Below are 16,942 nucleotides of genomic sequence, written 5' to 3'. Positions count from 1 at the left end.
GGTAGATAATTAAATGTTAAACAGTATGACAGAAAATACAAGCTTAGAAGAATTTCAGGGTTTTCCCAAAGAGAGATTTGCATTCACCAGGTTTGTGCAAATACTGCTATTTAAGCTGCATAATGAAAATAAAGTCTAGCTGCGATGCCCCCGTTTATTTCCTGCATCTCCTGTGTACATATGGGACTGATTGGAATATTGAGAGGCCAGAGCGGGTTTACAAAAATGTGAGATCTTAGCTTCAGAAAAATCACGTTCGAACTAGTGGGAGATGGTAGTGGACAACCAAAAATCTCTTTTCTTTTCCAGTGACAGTAAGAAATGATTATTAAAGCACTGATAATTGACAAATTATCATTTATTAAATAAGATAATTAAACCTTTGTGAACAGTTAAGGTTCTAAATTGGATTGAAGAAGGTAGGGCTAAAGGGAAATGTTTGTGTCTATGCTTCTGTAGATCATCGAACAAAACTGTTATACAAATCTTGTAAATTTTAATGGGATTTATGTAGCAATATTAAAAATATTTTTGATCTACCCAATAAAACAGGAGATGAAAAAAAAGCTGAACCCAGTTTCTAGACACCCTGCAGAAAAGCGAAGACCTTAGACATCAATTATTGTCAACAAAGGTCAAAATTCATCTCGAAGAAATAGATTTCTTCACATATCAAGCCAATAATGGGATTCATGATGGAAGACACACACATATAAATATATACACATGCGTGTAAATACACCATATACCTGATGATTGCATCTAATATTTATGTAGCAAGCTGAGTTGTGATCACGAAGAATAATTTTTTTAATGTAATAAATATATTGGGCACAAAACCAACCTTAGCACCAAAATGGAAGAAGAAAGATCTCAATGAAAAAGAAGGATAAGACGCCACAGTGAAAGGTAGCCACTTCCATCAATTAGAAAAAACAAAACCACAAATGCCCCATAAATACTGCTTAATCTGCAGAATTACAAGGTAAACCATTTAGGTAGTTGTTACTGGAATCGGTATAGGAGCAGAAACTTAAGGATATTAAAAATGAGAACACCTGTCTTTTACCTCCCCTCCTACAAACCAGCTGGTGGAATTTGTTCTTCCTTGTATTGGATTCTATCTTGGCCAACTTAAGACAGACCATTCTTTGTTCGCACAACACTGCCGTGCCTATCAATGGGAATCCTAATAAAATTTTATGCTGTTATAGGACTTTTCTGTCTCATCCTCACCTCCTGGTCTTGCATCATGTTGAGGCCAATTACACATTTATTTATTACACATCCCCAAATATAAAACCGCGAAAACTATACCAAAGACAGCGGCTTTTCAATCATCCATCAAGATACACCAGTTTCAAAAGACAATCCCTGCACCACATCCTGAAGGTCATTACTCACTCTCGAAAGCTCATTTCAAAGGCCTCCTTCATCTCTTGATATCGTTAGATGGTGTGTGCACCAAAGTGCTGCTTGGGGAGCTCAATAACTCCAGTTCTCCCTCTCACGGCATGATTAGTGGGAGGTGCGGGCACCAATTTAGGCTGTGTCTACACAATGGCCAAACAGCCCGTGGGGAAATGAAACCGTCCATCACACAACTGGCGGATTCAGCTACATGATGTTGAACTGCATGGACTCATGCTCCCTCCTCTTCCCCGAATCGCATTGACTGATTATTAGACTTCGTTTTGCTTATCTGGGCAGGGATCTGCTTAAAAGGCTGGACTGGAAACAGACCACAGGGTGACATGGTCTTCGCCATCTGGCAGTGCTCAGACCTCCCTTTGTAGGGACGGGCTCCTCGCTATGTTCTCGTCTCATCCAATGTTTGAGCGCCTGGACGCACCTTTTCCTGAAGCTTTGAGATCTTCTCCTAGACATTTAGTTTTATGACCCAATATGACCTTCCCCAACTTTCAAGTTCTTACTTAAACCAAATGCTTTCTTCTCACGGCCTCATTTAGTCATCACCTGGATCCCAGGAAGCAGGTGCCTCTATCATCCACACTAGACTTGGATGATGCTCTGTTGTATTTCCCTGATGACTCTCTGGGGAAGGCTGGTGCTTCCTTGGATGGGGACAATTGTTTGACTAGGGGGTATGTTTGGCTAACACACAAAGCACACTGGAAACAGTGGAGAGGAATGTCCCAGGGAGAAGTTCTCAAGTCATGGCAGGTAGACATTTGGTGGAAAACTATCCCAGCACTCTTGTTCCCGGCTCCCGAGTGCTTAGCAGCATTGAGCTGCAGTTGTCAACATTTCCTAGGATTAGGAACCAAGCAAAGCATTTGTATTCCAGCTCTTATTTCTGGGTTTCATTTGGGAGCCACACAAATGTATAGCACATTGTACAGCTACGAAAACAATTGCAGACACATTCACTATATTGCCCAAGAAAAGAGAATCAGTGTGTTGTTTTCACTTCAATGCACGGGATTTCTGGTGGGCCTGCCACCTTTCCTTTTAAAAGAAAGTGAAACTCGGGCCTCCCTGGTGGCACAAGGGGTTAAGATGCAACCCGTGAAGCTCGCCGCTGCCAATGCAGCACCAATTTGATCCCCAGATGTTCGATCCCCAGCCAGGGAGCTACCCACATGGTGCAGCAGACCCCTCCTGTCTCACCCGCTGCTCCCCTCAGCAGTGTATTTCAGTGGATCTGCCTGTTCTATTCCCCACTCTATCTCTGGTGAATCCTCTCATGCCCCACAACTCTGGCCTGTACCCCAGTTCTTGTATGTATAAATAAATAAATCATTTAAAAAATAAAAATAAAAGAAAGTGAAACTCATATTTACAACTGTTTCCACCACATCCTGATCTGAGGAACCATGGGAAAAACTCCTTTTGGACTTGTCTAGGCAAACAGACTTGAGGCTCCTTGGAACTTGGGATGATGAAATATTGTAACTATTCAATGGTTCCCTTTGAGCTTTGTCTAGAATTAGGATACTCAGGCCCGGCTGCTTATGCCAATTTTAGTTGCATATAATTCTGTGAAATAACGTTTCTGCCAACTTTATGCTATTGTCCTACCAAAATTTAATTTTGTTCTTGTCTCTCATCTTTTTAAAATCATGACAACTTGTGTGAATTATTGCATCAGGACTGATCACCTCTATCATCCATACATTATGCATCTGTAACAGGTATATACATACACATAGACACACATATACATGTATATGTATACATAATACACTTGTAACAGTTAGCTTCATATTAACTACATTCTCCAAATAACCTCACAGAAGGGCCCACGGGTCACTGTATTTGGTGCATACCTGAAGCAAGATCAACTGGATCCAAATGTCATCTCCACGAATTATGGGTCACTAGGCAAGTGACTTAACATTCGTGGGCCTCAGTTTCCTCACAGTGTCACAGGGCCATTTTAGGATTACGCCATTTAGAATATGTAAAGTGATTGGAATAGTAACTGGCATGTGCCAAACGTTCTGTGTATTAGCAGTGATTATAAGGCAACTCTAAATCAAAATTCTTACCATTGTTTCTGTGAAGAATGTGCTTCTCAAGGACATAGGCAGTTAGTTCCACAGAAAATCAAGGTCAGGTTTACTGTCAACTATGAAGGATGCCATCAAGTTTTTGGAACTTTCCCAGTAAGAAACTGAATATCAGATTTTAGGGAACGTGGAAGATTCTGGGGGAGGTTTTGGGCAACATGGGCGATTCTGGGTGAGATTTGTCAAGGGCTGTGAGTACATGTTTCTTGCGCCTTGCTTCCCACAGGCCCCTTCACCAATTCTGGCTCGTATGCTGGCTGTGTCCTCAGTACTCACATATGTATGCCTCATCTGGTAAACAGCACTTGTGCAAAAAAATTGCAGTTGGGAGAGAAGCCCCCAAACACTTGTCTTAAGTGTTGTGAAGCAGTAGGTCACGTCAGCGCCGGATGGAGGCAACGTTACCCAATGCGATCTGACACCATTCAAGCAATGCGATGTGACAAGACACCAGCCAGTAAGCAAAAAAACACTCTATTTTTGGCCCAAATGCTCATTATCATCTTACAAACAACCCGGGCGGATGTGTGATGGTATTAAATGGAGCGAGTCTTTTTCTCCTACTAGTTCTGTTAGGTGGGTGGGCTGAGAGAACTTTTCCATGACCTGGCCTCCTGGGGGTTTCTGAATTTTTCACCTTTTGAATGCATTCTCCAACCGGTGCTCACAACAGACTGGGTGAGCAGAGCCTGCCCATGCACCACCATCCTTTAGAACAAAAGGAAAGAACAGATAAGGCAGGGTGTTGTTCTGAACGTGGCCGGGACATCTGAACTTCTGCTGTGTAACCTGCCTTTATTTCTCCTCCTTCCAGTAAACAAATACCCCCTTTCATCCTACAGTTTCATCTTTTGAGCCTTAATGCCTCTGCTCCAGTTGGGGTTCATCATGTGACTCAGATCTAGCCAATCAGCACCTGGCCTCACTCTGACCACAGGGCCTGGCTAACGGATGGCCATGTGAGCCCATCAGGACCAACGAGATGTAGCTGGGAGAGAAGTAGCTGGTCATGGGTCTGAAGCCTGGTGAGCTTCTGGGGCCAGCCCCAGAATTCTGAGTTTGAAACTAACACAGAAAAAGGCAAGTTCTAGAAGGAGTTATTTTATCCTGTGTACCAAACCCACTAGCCCTGTCCAGTCCAGTCACAAAAGCCAGTGTCTATCTTTATTTCTACCCTTTTCTCTTTGCCCTTAAGCTATTTTGGGGTGAGTTTTCTATCACTTGCAACGTCCCTGATTCAAGGCTGGCCTGGAAAGCGCGTAGCTGCAGAAGAGGAGTGTGGTCTTAAAACTTCCCCCCAAGAGACCACGTCCCCCCAAAAGACATCCACCTTTGCTGGCCGACATGGAGTTGAGGCCCACAGGTGACTGGTGGCCGTCATGGGAAGTGCCACCTTGGAGCCGGACTTCCACGCACACCCCTCTGGTGACAGCCACTGTGGCTTCCCCAGCCTTTGGCTCCTGTCAGCAGAAATACTTTGTCGCACTGACACCCCATAGGCTGGATGGGTACATGCAAAGCGCAGAAGGTCACGTGCTGCCTGCTGGAGGGGGTCACAGAGACAGGAGATGCCTTTGCAGGGAGGGACCGTTAGGTATGGGCAGCATAGCCTGTGGTGCCCAGCCCGACGCCCCTCGGTCTTGCACCCCATTCCAGCCCTGACACTTGAGTTCTAAACAGTTAAATATGAAACTGTCAACAAGGCCCTGTCTTAATAACCAAACTTGAGGCCTTTTATCCTGGAAGATTTATGAAGTAATTTTAAAGAGATCCAAGCAAACATCTGTCAATAAATTGAATGCCGGCTACAGGATTTACAAGCAAGACAAGAATTTCTCATTAAGTGCACATTAACACGGTGGGGATCATAAATAGGAGGAGGCCAGGATGCGGAGCCTCTCAAGCTGTCATTAAAACACTATCTAAGAACTAATGAGGAAGTGATGGAAGGGTCCTAATGACGCCTTGGGCTCCAACCCTCCCAGCCCGCACAGGGCCTGGAGAAGCAGAGGCCCCCGGGAGGCCGCCTGGCCGGCAGCCCAGCCTGCTGTCTGCTCCTGCGTGGCCAGTCTCCTCTGTCCACCATGGGGACAGTGGAGGGACGTTGGTGAGTCCCTGCACTGTTGCCCCTGATAGCTCCCAAGACCCCCAAGAATGGTCACCAACACACACACTCAACAGATGTCTCCACACCACCTTCCTCATGTAGGATGGTGGGAACCTGCCCTTGCTATGCGGAGATCAGACGTCACTGCAGCTGGTGGAGGGGGTTTGGGGAAGATCCCAGAAGGCTGGTGTTCCACATCCTCTTCCAACCCCCCTCAGTCTTCCCAGCATGCTCTGCCCCCCAGGCTGTCTCTGCACCCAGAGTCAGGCAGACCAGCGCCACCAGCTGCGGGAGGTCAGGGCAGCTGATTCACAGAAACACACATAGGTCGGTCAGAAGCGATTTGGGTCATGGGTTCAGATAGGCCTCCTCGGTGCCTGCAAACCCAGGAACTAGAGCTGGCATGGTCAGAACAAGCAAGTAAACAAGGACGTCCCTCACTTCCTGGTGACTGAAGTCAAAGTCACCCTATTTTGGTTTTCTTCATAGCACCCACATTATAATATATCAATCTATTTACCACATGAACACAGAGTACAGGATGGCATCCTAAGATTGCAATAGTTCAGAGCAACTCTCAGGAAATATTTCCTGAGTGACTGAGTGGGCAAGGGAATGAATGAATGACCAGGAACCCTGGGATCCCAGTAACTCCAAAATAGTGAAAGCAAAGAGGATGAGAAGCAGACGATGTTTGCGGCGAGGCTCCCAAAATGATGAACAGTTGAGGGACAGGCCAAACGCTGCTTAGAACAGCAACCACCAGTAGGTGAGGTTTCATGTGAATCTCAAGAAACAGGTGGACTGACGACAGGGCATGAAGACATAAAATTATCCAAGCAACAGCAGCGACAACAAAAGGAACAAGTCTTGCATGTGACATCGTCCTTAGCAATATTAGCACGATAATGGTTATGAAGAGGACAGCACCTGTGAGGCTTTGCCACGTGCTGGGCCCTCTGTGAAGCCTGCACTTCCGGTTACTGTGCACTTGTGTCCAACCGGAAGCCCCGTGCTGACTAGGTGCACAGAATTAAGCAGATGGGCGTTGCATGGACAGTGGGAATTCAGGGATGAAAGGAAACACTCTAGTTTGCCAAATGGTGCCACAGCAGGACAGAGCCACCAGAGGGAAAATGTGTGGAAAGGCCTGGCTTGGACCGACTCCTGCAAGCGGTGACCTGGAGTTTTCACCCCGCCTGGCCCAGTCTCCGGCAGCCAGGGAAACCTGAGATTGTCTGCTGCTGCCGATACGTGGGCTGCGCGCACACTGTCTATTCTAGAAGCATCGAGTGTCTGTTATGAGGCAGGCCCTGCCGGAGGGAGGGTCCTGCCCTGAACCACAGACTCAGTCTCTCCTTGTGAAGCTGAGAGCAGGAGGAGGGAGAGCAAGCCGCCGGCACAGGTCTCAAGGATGGCACTGGCTGCGTCCCTGTTGGCTAAGGGTGAATGTTTTGGAGAAATTAAAGCTAAGCATCTTGAGTAACCCTGTTCTGATTGACTTTCTGAGGGTCCTTTGCAAGGTACATGGCAGTCACTGTCACTTGGTGGATGAGCTGTGTGTGAGACCTCACCTTCCCCGGGCACCTTCCCACCGAGGAGAGACTCTGCCTTCACTCACTCAGCTCTTTATTTCTTCATTTGTTCAGCAAACACTTATGTCCTTTTTGATGCACCACTGGCCAGTGGAGACCCAGACACTCAGGTAAAGGTAAAGGCCTGTGGGGTTCATTAGTTCTAGGGTGGGAGGAGATACCATGCAAATAGCCAGATACCTATTTCACTATTTGAACATACTGTAAAGAGTTCTGGAAAAAGACCCCTCTCTGCTCTGGCAGACGGGAGAGCAGGGTCATCTGCACAGATTGGCAGTCTATGAAACAGTTATGCAAAACCTGATGCCTGCAGGTAAAGCCAGTCTTTGCACCCCCACTGAAAAGCAAGGGGCCACATAAAGAAGATTTCACCACGGGTGCTGGGGCTTTGCACCTCTGCATTCTTCAGAAAGGAAGAGATTAAAACCCACCTTGCTTTCCTCTGTGCAGAGACATCAGCCTATCTTCAGGTTGAGATGACTTAGAACTAGAAGCCCCCTCGCCAAGAATAATTACATTTTTAATGTCAGTGACTCACTGTGTTCTACTAAATTCAAACTTGTATTGGTTGGAACATTTCTCACAGAGTAAAATCTGTTGGACTGCCTCCCAGGTTCGAATCCTCGTTTTAATTATCGAATAAACTTCGTCTAACTATTGGTGAGACTTTACTTCCAGTTAACAGCTATTATAGAAATCATAATATCTGTAATGGAAAGTCTATCGTTTGTCCCTGACAGCTATAAAGCAGAGTAGGAGCACAGCAGCATTGTGGATTCTACCTAAGGAATTTAGAGACGAGTTCATAGAGAATGGCACATGTAGACTGCGTTTTGAAGGATGCACAGAAGTCCACCAGGTTAAAAAATACAGTCCAGACAAAGGAACACCACTTTGAGGTAGGGAAGAAAGAAGTGCACAAGTATGAGAGCCTTTAGTTAGCTGGGAAAACTGCAAAGTGTTTGATATGACTAAAAGTGAGGGGGGGCTTGTTGAAGAAAGCCCGTCAGGAGTGGGGACAGGCAGGCGTTAAGGCTGCTTCTTGCTATTCTGGGGGCACCAACATGGGCAGTATCTTGAATGACAGGCTAAGGTGTTTGCACTTGGTATCTCTGCCAGTGTTTTCCAACTTCAGCTATTTGCATACCACTCTCACAATTTGGGCCAAATATAGCTACTGACTAGGGGATTTGTTTTTGAGCAGTCCACTTAAAAATTCACACTGTATAAAATTTATTTTAAAGGGAGGTTATAACTCAATATCATGACTAGATCATCAGGATCACCTGATTATAACTCTAAGCCAGAGATAAGATGCGACTCTAAAAATTAAGAGAGGGACATAGGAGTGCACTGATCTTCCCCTATTAGACTTTTCATCATCTTTGGGGCCACACCGAGGATGGTCTTGCTGGATCCTATGGTATTTCTATCTATACTTTTTAAAGGAATCTCCACACCATTTTCCATGGAGGGGACAAAATGGATGGACCTGGGATGACGATGGTAAGTGAAATAAGTCAGAAAGTGAAAGGCAGATACCAGATGGTTTCACTTATTCATGGAATATAAATAATCAGAGAAAACAAAGCACAGCAAAAATAACAGACTGTGAAAAAGATACTGGTTACCACAGGGTGTGGGGAGAAGGAAGGAGAAGAAGAGAGAGAGAGGACATAGAACAGGGTTTTGGTGGCGCATGATGAAGCATGTGCACACATGGAGGGGGGACAATGGACTCCCCCAAATTATATAGCTATGCAAATGACTGCCAGATGAATGAAGTTTGAGAAAAAGATAAACGAAGAAAGAACTATTCATATAAAATACATTCATTTATATTTATTTTCCCCCAATCATCCTACACTCTGCACTTGTGGGAATGCCGTTGGGAATTTTGGAGCCTTTCCATAAATACGTGGCCAGCCCCAAGCTGTGCTTCACATGGATACTTCTGTTGCCAAGAAAAAGACCAGGTTATTGGGGTTGGATGTGCAGATACCAGCACGGAGGTGACGATATTAATGCCCAGGGAAGGTGACGAAGGTCTGAGGAAGCAGCAGTGGAGGGGGGTGGGGGGCCATTTGAGAGCCATTTCAGAGGTAGACCAAAGAGGATTTAGTGGCAGATTAGACGGGAGAGAGGGATGATGACAGTTGTGACGGGCTGGACGTGGCTTCTTAATGGAGGGGCAGTTCCTACAGCCATTTACAAAGCGAATCCATTTATATCAGAGTCATTCACAGGAGCCAGAATCTCGAGCCCTTCTGCGCATAAAGCACAGTTATGTAAGCTTCAGGAACTGAAGTCTTGGTGACAGAGCCAGCCAGATCCTTCCCGGGGAAAACGATGTACTCAATACACAGTGTTTAGGATGAAAAAAAAAAAAAAAAGCAAGAAACAAGGCTATGGGTCCATCTGTCTGCCCAGCTGTGGAAGCTACAAGGCTAATTGGCAGGAAACTTTCTGCGAGCAGATCTCCTGGATTTTGCAAATCTAATTCTTTGATTTTTAGCTAGAGAACTGTGATTGTCGATGCTAAAGGCGAACAAATAATCATCAGAACGCAGCTGCAGTGGGAAACTGAACTAGGTAACGGGTTCACTTCACATATTGAAATTTTCAGAGCTCCAAGCCCCATCTCCACACACATGGGGGTGTGGGAAGGAAGAGCAGGAGGGGAGAGCCCCCCCACACACATTCACCCCCCCCATAAATAATCTTGACTCTATCAGTCCATTTCACCCAATAACTGATCACCTCTTCTCTTCATTTTGCTTCCGCATAAAAACTGAATATCTTCACTTAACAAGAAAAAGGGGGGAAATCCTAGCAGTCATTTTAATCAGCAAGAAAGATGAGGGGAGAGAAATCCAAACATCTTTTTCTTCCCAGGTAGATTTTTCACGTAATGGTGTAATGTGATGCCTTTCTTCGGGTAGAGCAATTTGCATCACTTAAGGAATGAAAGGAAACTATAATATTAAGTTCAGCTCAACTATTGAGTGGAAAGAGACTCCCAACCAAAGCCAAAAGAAGCACAGGCTGCTGGAAAGGGCCAGTGTTTGACGGGGATGCTGGGGAGACAGGGCTTTGGGAGATTCTGGGGCGATGACAGCACCCAGCTATTCCAGGTGCTACTCGAACAGGAGCTTTCAGACCCTATTCTATGAATCAGGAGGGTTGATGGACCATGGATGCCAGTGTCTAGTCCGGTGGCTGGCGTGCAGCTGGTGGCCAATAAATGGTGGCAGGAGTTACTGTTTTTATTCCTCCTGGAAGTTGATCTGTCATTTAGGCTCCATTTAATTTTAAATTTACCTAAGGACAAGCTCGCCTTCCGTTGATTTTCTCAGTGTAGTAGTTTGGTAAATTATACCAAATGTGAAAATACAAACTCTCTGCACCTGAAGAACCAGCACTGGAATCCCAAGACAGATGAACTTAACCAGCACCAGGACAGAGCTTCAGTCTTGGAGAACGGACGAGCCCACGGCAGTGGGCTCTGCTCACAGACATCCTCGGCACCGAGCACAGCCACCCACAGATACGTGGGAAACTGGCCTGGAGACAAGGCACCCCGCTGTCTGAAAGGAGCTGGGCTGAAAAGGTTAATTACTGCAGGATTCTATCAGTGCAGACAAAATCATGGTGAGGGAGACTAGAGCAGTGAGAGATGGGGAGCAGGAGGGAGAGGGAGTGACCTGGAGCCATGGAAGGCGCTCACATCCTGATTGCTGGGGTCCTCACCCAAATCTGTATGTGCATTAAAATGGGCTGCATCATACATGGCCAGAAAAAATCGATTTACCATATAAGAATTTTTAAGCATCCAAACACATCTTGGGAGATGCATCCATTTCACATGCACAGACCAAAACAAAAGAAAACAAAACAAAATTAAAGGCAGTGTCTCAACTTCTCTGAGTGTGTGTGAGTGTGTGTGAGAATCTGAGAGTGTGCAAGTGTCACCTACATGGAATGCACATGGAGTAGAGATTGCAGGATTCCTCCAGGGTGCTGGCATGGATTAGGAGGCAGGGTGTGAGTATGGGGAAGGCCCAGGAAGAGGAGAATGAAGCATAAGGCAAAGGAAAAATGCCCAACAAGGACATAAGCACAGCGGCTCTTAGAAGACCATCTCTGCCAAGGTGAGGTGGGCGTAAGGACGCGTTGACACCCACTACATGATGCCGAATTATAAGCGACATCACGGAATGGGAAAGGCAAGGTTTGGAGTCATTTGCACAGGATGCATCTCATTCACCAGATGCAGGCAGATGAGGAGAACGCTCGGAGCTCCTCTCTTTCAGGATGCCCCCGACTCCCTTTATTTCTGTTGGTGAGCAAGGAGAGCCAAGTGTCAGATGACCAGATCATCTTTATGGAGGCATGTAATGCTCCAGGTAAAATGAACACTGGAAATTGTGCTGTGTCTGAAAAAAAAAAATGTTGTTCCCTTTGGTGCAAAATGTTTCAATTTAATATCTCAACATGGTTTGCTCAGCTTAATTGGCTGACCCACCCAAACACTCCTCGTGGACAGTTTGAAAGAAAATGTAATAATTCGCTCCATTTTCCTGATAGAGGTGAGGAGAACAGCACAGTGTCTGGGCTGTTAGCACTTGCTGGGGTGCACAGAGCTCTTCTTAACACGTTCTATCAGGGCTCACACGTCAACCTGGCCCGAGTGTCATGTCCACTTAGGAGGCCAGAAAACTGAAGCTGATTGGGGACCCCCGAGTGACCTTTCACATGAGCGAAATGCCTTTAATTTTTCAAAGTATTTTGATGGTGTCTGGGCCTCCAGATAGCATCAAGGACTTGTCCATGAAACAAGTGACCTGATTTTTTAAGAAAAATGGAAACAAATCTATCAAAGAATGCAAGGGCAACATTCTTATAAAAGATCCTATGAGGACAAACTGTTTCCATCTGGCTGTTCTAGTCCCCACCAGTGAGGTTAAACAGCTCTTTTGGTCCTGAATATGCCCGTCATCATGAAAAGTTGATAAAGATAAATCGAGAACAGAGCATTACTGGCTTTATACTGCCGAGTGAGACGATTTTCTTAATACTATATTTGGCAATGGGATGGAATTTATTGGGTTCAGTTGCCTTTTTATTGGTATTCCTCAGAAATTGATTATATTCAGAACAAAATAGAAATAAAAATGTAAAAAGGCACACCTTTTAATAGCGCTGCCTATAAAGACCCGTGCTCAGGACAGAAGGACCGACTGTCCGTGTCACCTGGCTCTTTGGGGGTCTGATTTTCTTTGAGCAGAAGTCAACGCTGTTATTTTCTGCATGGCCTGTCTCCAGGCTGCAAGATTGGGCCCACTCCCGGAGCAGACCATAGGAGCAGATGCAAATTGGGGTGATACTAGAGCTGGCTCGCATGGGGTGCTTTCCTTAGGGTTGCCCATGGGGCCCCTGAGCGATCAGATGGGAGATTAATTACAGGACAGGAGATGCATCAAAGGCAAGGAGGTAGCTGGTAGAAGGCATCATGTTGAGAACAAGTGGGGCTCATGTCAAAGTCACCGATGATGGTGGACAAAGCCATGTGGAGTGAACCGAACCCCCCCAGAGGAAGGGGAGCAACTTGAAATCTAAGGGCCCCAATTCTGGGCTGGACTCACACCCAAGGGCAGCGCCACAAACAACACAGACATCATCGCTCTTAAAAGTACACGCAGGGAGAGAGGCGGCAGAGAAGGTGATGATCAGATGTCTGAGGAAAATGAGCGCCGCAAAGAATCCAGAGGAAAGACGTAAAGGGGCGTGAGGGAAATAGAGTTCAGACACTGAAGTTGAAATGAACATGAGTCAGAGGGGAGTGGGCATGAGATCCCGATGAGTGTTTTGTGTCAGGACAAGCTAATTAGACATGGATTCTGTACACAGGTAATTTGCTGTGTTTGTGGGCCTGTGTCAATCCTGCGGGACTTGGCACACGGCGGGTGTCAGAATACACCCACCTCAGCGAGAGCGGGCAGGTCCCGGCTCGTGGGAAAGACCCCAAGGATGGGGAGTCGAGAGAACAGAGACCAGGGAAGAGAAGAAATGACGGATAGAAATGGGGGAGTCTGGTTTTCAAAGATCAGCGTTTGGGGATGCAAATTCCTTTGCCTGAGGAGAGCTGAAACAATTGAGCACTGCACAGAATGATGGAAGTCTCTGGACCAGGGAGGGATTCCAAGGTATTTATGAGCCTTACAAGCCCCTCTGGCCTTAAAGCCCAAGTGGGGGCCAATATATTTCAAAGTGGATCTCTAAAGATGGACCCCTCTCTCGGAACCCAGCAAGAGACAGCAAGACTTTCTAGGGAAGGCCACACCATCGACATGAGCCTGCGAGGATTCAGGACAAAGGCCGGATGCATCATTCTAGCCTCAAAACAGCGAGAGGCTGCAAGCCACACACACAGCACGGCAAGGTGGCTGCGCGTCACCCGCTCCCGCCGGGAGCTCACCCCTGTGCTCTCTTTTCTCCTGCCTGCTTAGCCTCTACTCTCTCCCTTCATCTTTCCCAACTTCTCCACCTAACTTGCTCCCTTTTTTCCATCTCTCTCCCTATGCAACACACTCCGCTTTGCTTTCACCGTGCAAAGTCCTGCCTGGAATGCACGGTTTCTGGTTTCTGGAAGACTGAGCTTGCCAAGCGCTTCCTTTATTTTTTCCCAGGGTCTTTCAAGTGCAAATGGGTGAAGAGCAGCAGATTAAAATGCAACTCCAATTAACGTCCCTGATGCCACAAAGCACTAATGTCAACATATTGTGTGAGCAGCTACAAATTACCAGGAAAAGGAAAGTTGGTGATTTGTGCCTTCTTTTCTTTTCCCAAATCCAGACGCCTTGAAGTGACTTCTTAAAAACTCTTCGCAGAGAGACAGAGGGCTCGCGCAGAGTGTGGGAAACCACAGACTATGCAGATGTGAAGCTGGGTGGTTCCTTCCCCCGGATTTCACAGCCGGGAAGTCAGCTCTAATGATGGGATGGATTTGATGGAAGACTCATCAGAGGACCCCAATGCTCGGCTTTTAACTTATTTTTGCAAAGCAGGTAGTTTTGCAAACAAGAATTAGAGAATGGCCGCCAGCTAAATTGCAGGGAGTCCCTGAAGAGAAAACCCTCAGAGGGAAGAATCACTGAAGAAGAAAATGAAGATGACAAGGCTGTTGCTTCTTAATAAACATGATCACATTTTCGGCATGCATTATTTATTACTTTTCTTTCACTGATTTATTGTCCTAAAACATGTAATCTAATATGGAGAGGAGCACACACATGCCTACACAGATGCCCTGGTGATTTTCTTGTGTCTCTCAAAAGACAAGGGGCATCGCAACCCCAAATGTTCAGGTCTCTGCCGGCCTGACCTCTATCGACAACTTAATCTGCCTTATCTTTTCCTCCTCTGCATCTCCTTGCTTTCCTTCTGCACAAGATGCACACGAAAAATGAAATGATGATTTTTGAAAGTGGTTATCAGCCACAGCTCCAACTGCATCATCTGTGTCAGGGGCTTATTATGAGATGATACTGACCCTGCAGAAGAGCATGCACCCATTCTGCAGGCGGAGGGATGGAGGGTGGGTGTGTAAGGGGCCAGCCTGAAATCACACAGCTGGACAGTGCTGAGCTGGGGTCATAGCTCAGGCATCTGGGTGCTGGGAGCATAGTATCACAGGTAAGTTGCCCTCTCTCTGTCCAAGGTGGCAAAGGCAGTGGGTGCAGGGTCTGGGGCACCAGGTTAAGATGTGACAGACCCTGAGTTCTCCAATAACCGCATTGTCCTGCAACAGGCAAAACCCTCTGAAGTCAGTTGACCTTGTGACTTTCGAAAGAACACAAAGGCACCAGCTCTCACTCTGCCCTGCCTCATCACTTTCTTTCCTTTTTTTCTTCCAGCTTGATTGAGACATAGTCACATATCATATGCACAACCCCTTCTTGAGCCTTTCTTGGGCTTTGATTCCCAGCATCGCGTGTTAAGAAATTAATAACCATCATTAATAAGTAAACACTCTGAGCCACTACCCAGCACACAGAGCACAACACTGTTTAGAGTTTTTCCCCCTCTTTTCTGCTTCTGCTCCCCTCCCCTGATGGGCGTTAACAAGAAACAGAACTCCGAATTTCTACGAACCCTGGTTGGCTTCCCTTCTGAGAAGGAAATGAGTCGAAAGTTAGCACTGAGCTTTTTTGAAACATGGAATTGGGAACACCACACATCAAGGAGCTCCAGGATTTGTGCTGAGAAGGAAAAGACAGCAGGTGATGCTGGGAATGGGGCAAACCTTGGACCTCAACATCGACTGTCATTCATTGTATGTGTTTCCTGATTTTTAACAATAAATCATTCCATGTAGCCAATGGGGAGGTGATCAAGAAATATATATTAAAAAAATCTATGATTAAATTCTACCACATAGAATACTACATAATAATGCAACCATATCACCTTAATCACTTCATACTATATCTCTCTATAAACCGTAGTTACTGATAAATAGAGTACATTATAGGATCATAATGTACATGTTATTTTATCATTTTCCTACTGTTCTCCCTACTTCAATAAATTGGGAGCCTTCACCTTCAAGACCAAAAGTCTTTAATGGTGGGTGATGATCCATTGTATACTTTTACCATGTTTTCAAATAACCAACCCTTTATTCCCCTTATTATTGAACAGTGTAGCTGTTTCTATTTTTTCACTATGCTATAAATACTTTGTTGGATATAATTTTACATAGTCTTAGTGTGTTATCCTTCTACTAAATTCCTAGAAATGGAATTCCTATGTCATGGGCCATGTTGACTTCAGAGGCATTTGAAAGACACCAAAATGTTCTCCAGAGGGTTTTATTACCTTGGAGTTCCTCTTGTCCTATGGGATACAGCTCATGCTCATTTCTTTTCAGGTATTTTTAAGTAAAAAGTATTTTATGCCGATATTCAATATTAGACACATTAATCATTTGATAAAATCATTAATGATATAAAAATACATGAATGATTTGATAGTCAAAATAACAGTACTTTGCAATTTAAGCTGCATTTCTTTGGTAATCAATTAAGATATATTAATATTAATATACACTAACATTTTAAGCAGTCTACTATCCTAAATGTAAACAAATGCAAAAAAAAAAAAAAAAAAAAAAAAACCAAACCCAACAACCAACACACGTGAACACGAACGGCCCCGGTGGATAAAGTGAGTACTGAATAAGAAAATAAACCAACAGAGGAGAAGCAGGGTAAGGGTAGCTGATGGATGCTAAAATTATAGTGGTTTTCTAGCAGCTGACATGGCAGAGCCCATAAGCGCTCAGCTATGAGAAAATGTGTCCTAAATGGGGTTGAGACAATCTCTTCAATCAGAGAATCTGTTCTTAAGATCTCTGTCCTAGTTCCTCGTCCTAATCAAATTTAGGAAGATGACTCAGTTTGTTGCGCGCATGGGATAAACATTTTCTGCAGGTCACTTAGATATCAGACATGAGATGGAATCCACAACCTGGGTACCCATAAAAAGTTTCAGGAATGAAGCCAGGTGACCAGGCAGAAAAAAAACAACAACACATTAAGGCATGAAAAGAACATTCATGTGCAAATCAAAGGACTGAGACCTTAGTGGAAAGTCTTCTTTCAAAATCTGCCTGGCCATGAAGAAGGCGCTTTCCTCCAGCCTCA

At 45.3% G+C, this 16,942-nt stretch overlaps 1 protein-coding gene across 3 annotated transcripts in view; it reads right to left on the bottom strand.

The window, feature by feature from the left end:
- The window catches only part of TSHZ2 (teashirt zinc finger homeobox 2), a 393,186-nt gene that overhangs the window by 246,356 nt on the left and 129,888 nt on the right, over positions 1–16,942 (bottom strand). The window lies entirely within an intron of this gene.

Source organism: Talpa occidentalis, unplaced genomic scaffold, assembly GCF_014898055.3.
Source record: "Talpa occidentalis isolate TD23 unplaced genomic scaffold, MPIMG_talOcc4v2.1 talOcc4.10, whole genome shotgun sequence".
NCBI classification, from domain to species: Eukaryota; Metazoa; Chordata; class Mammalia; order Eulipotyphla; family Talpidae; genus Talpa; species Talpa occidentalis.
Note: the sequence above shows the minus strand (reverse complement) of the source record. Positions and strands in the feature narration are given on the sequence as shown.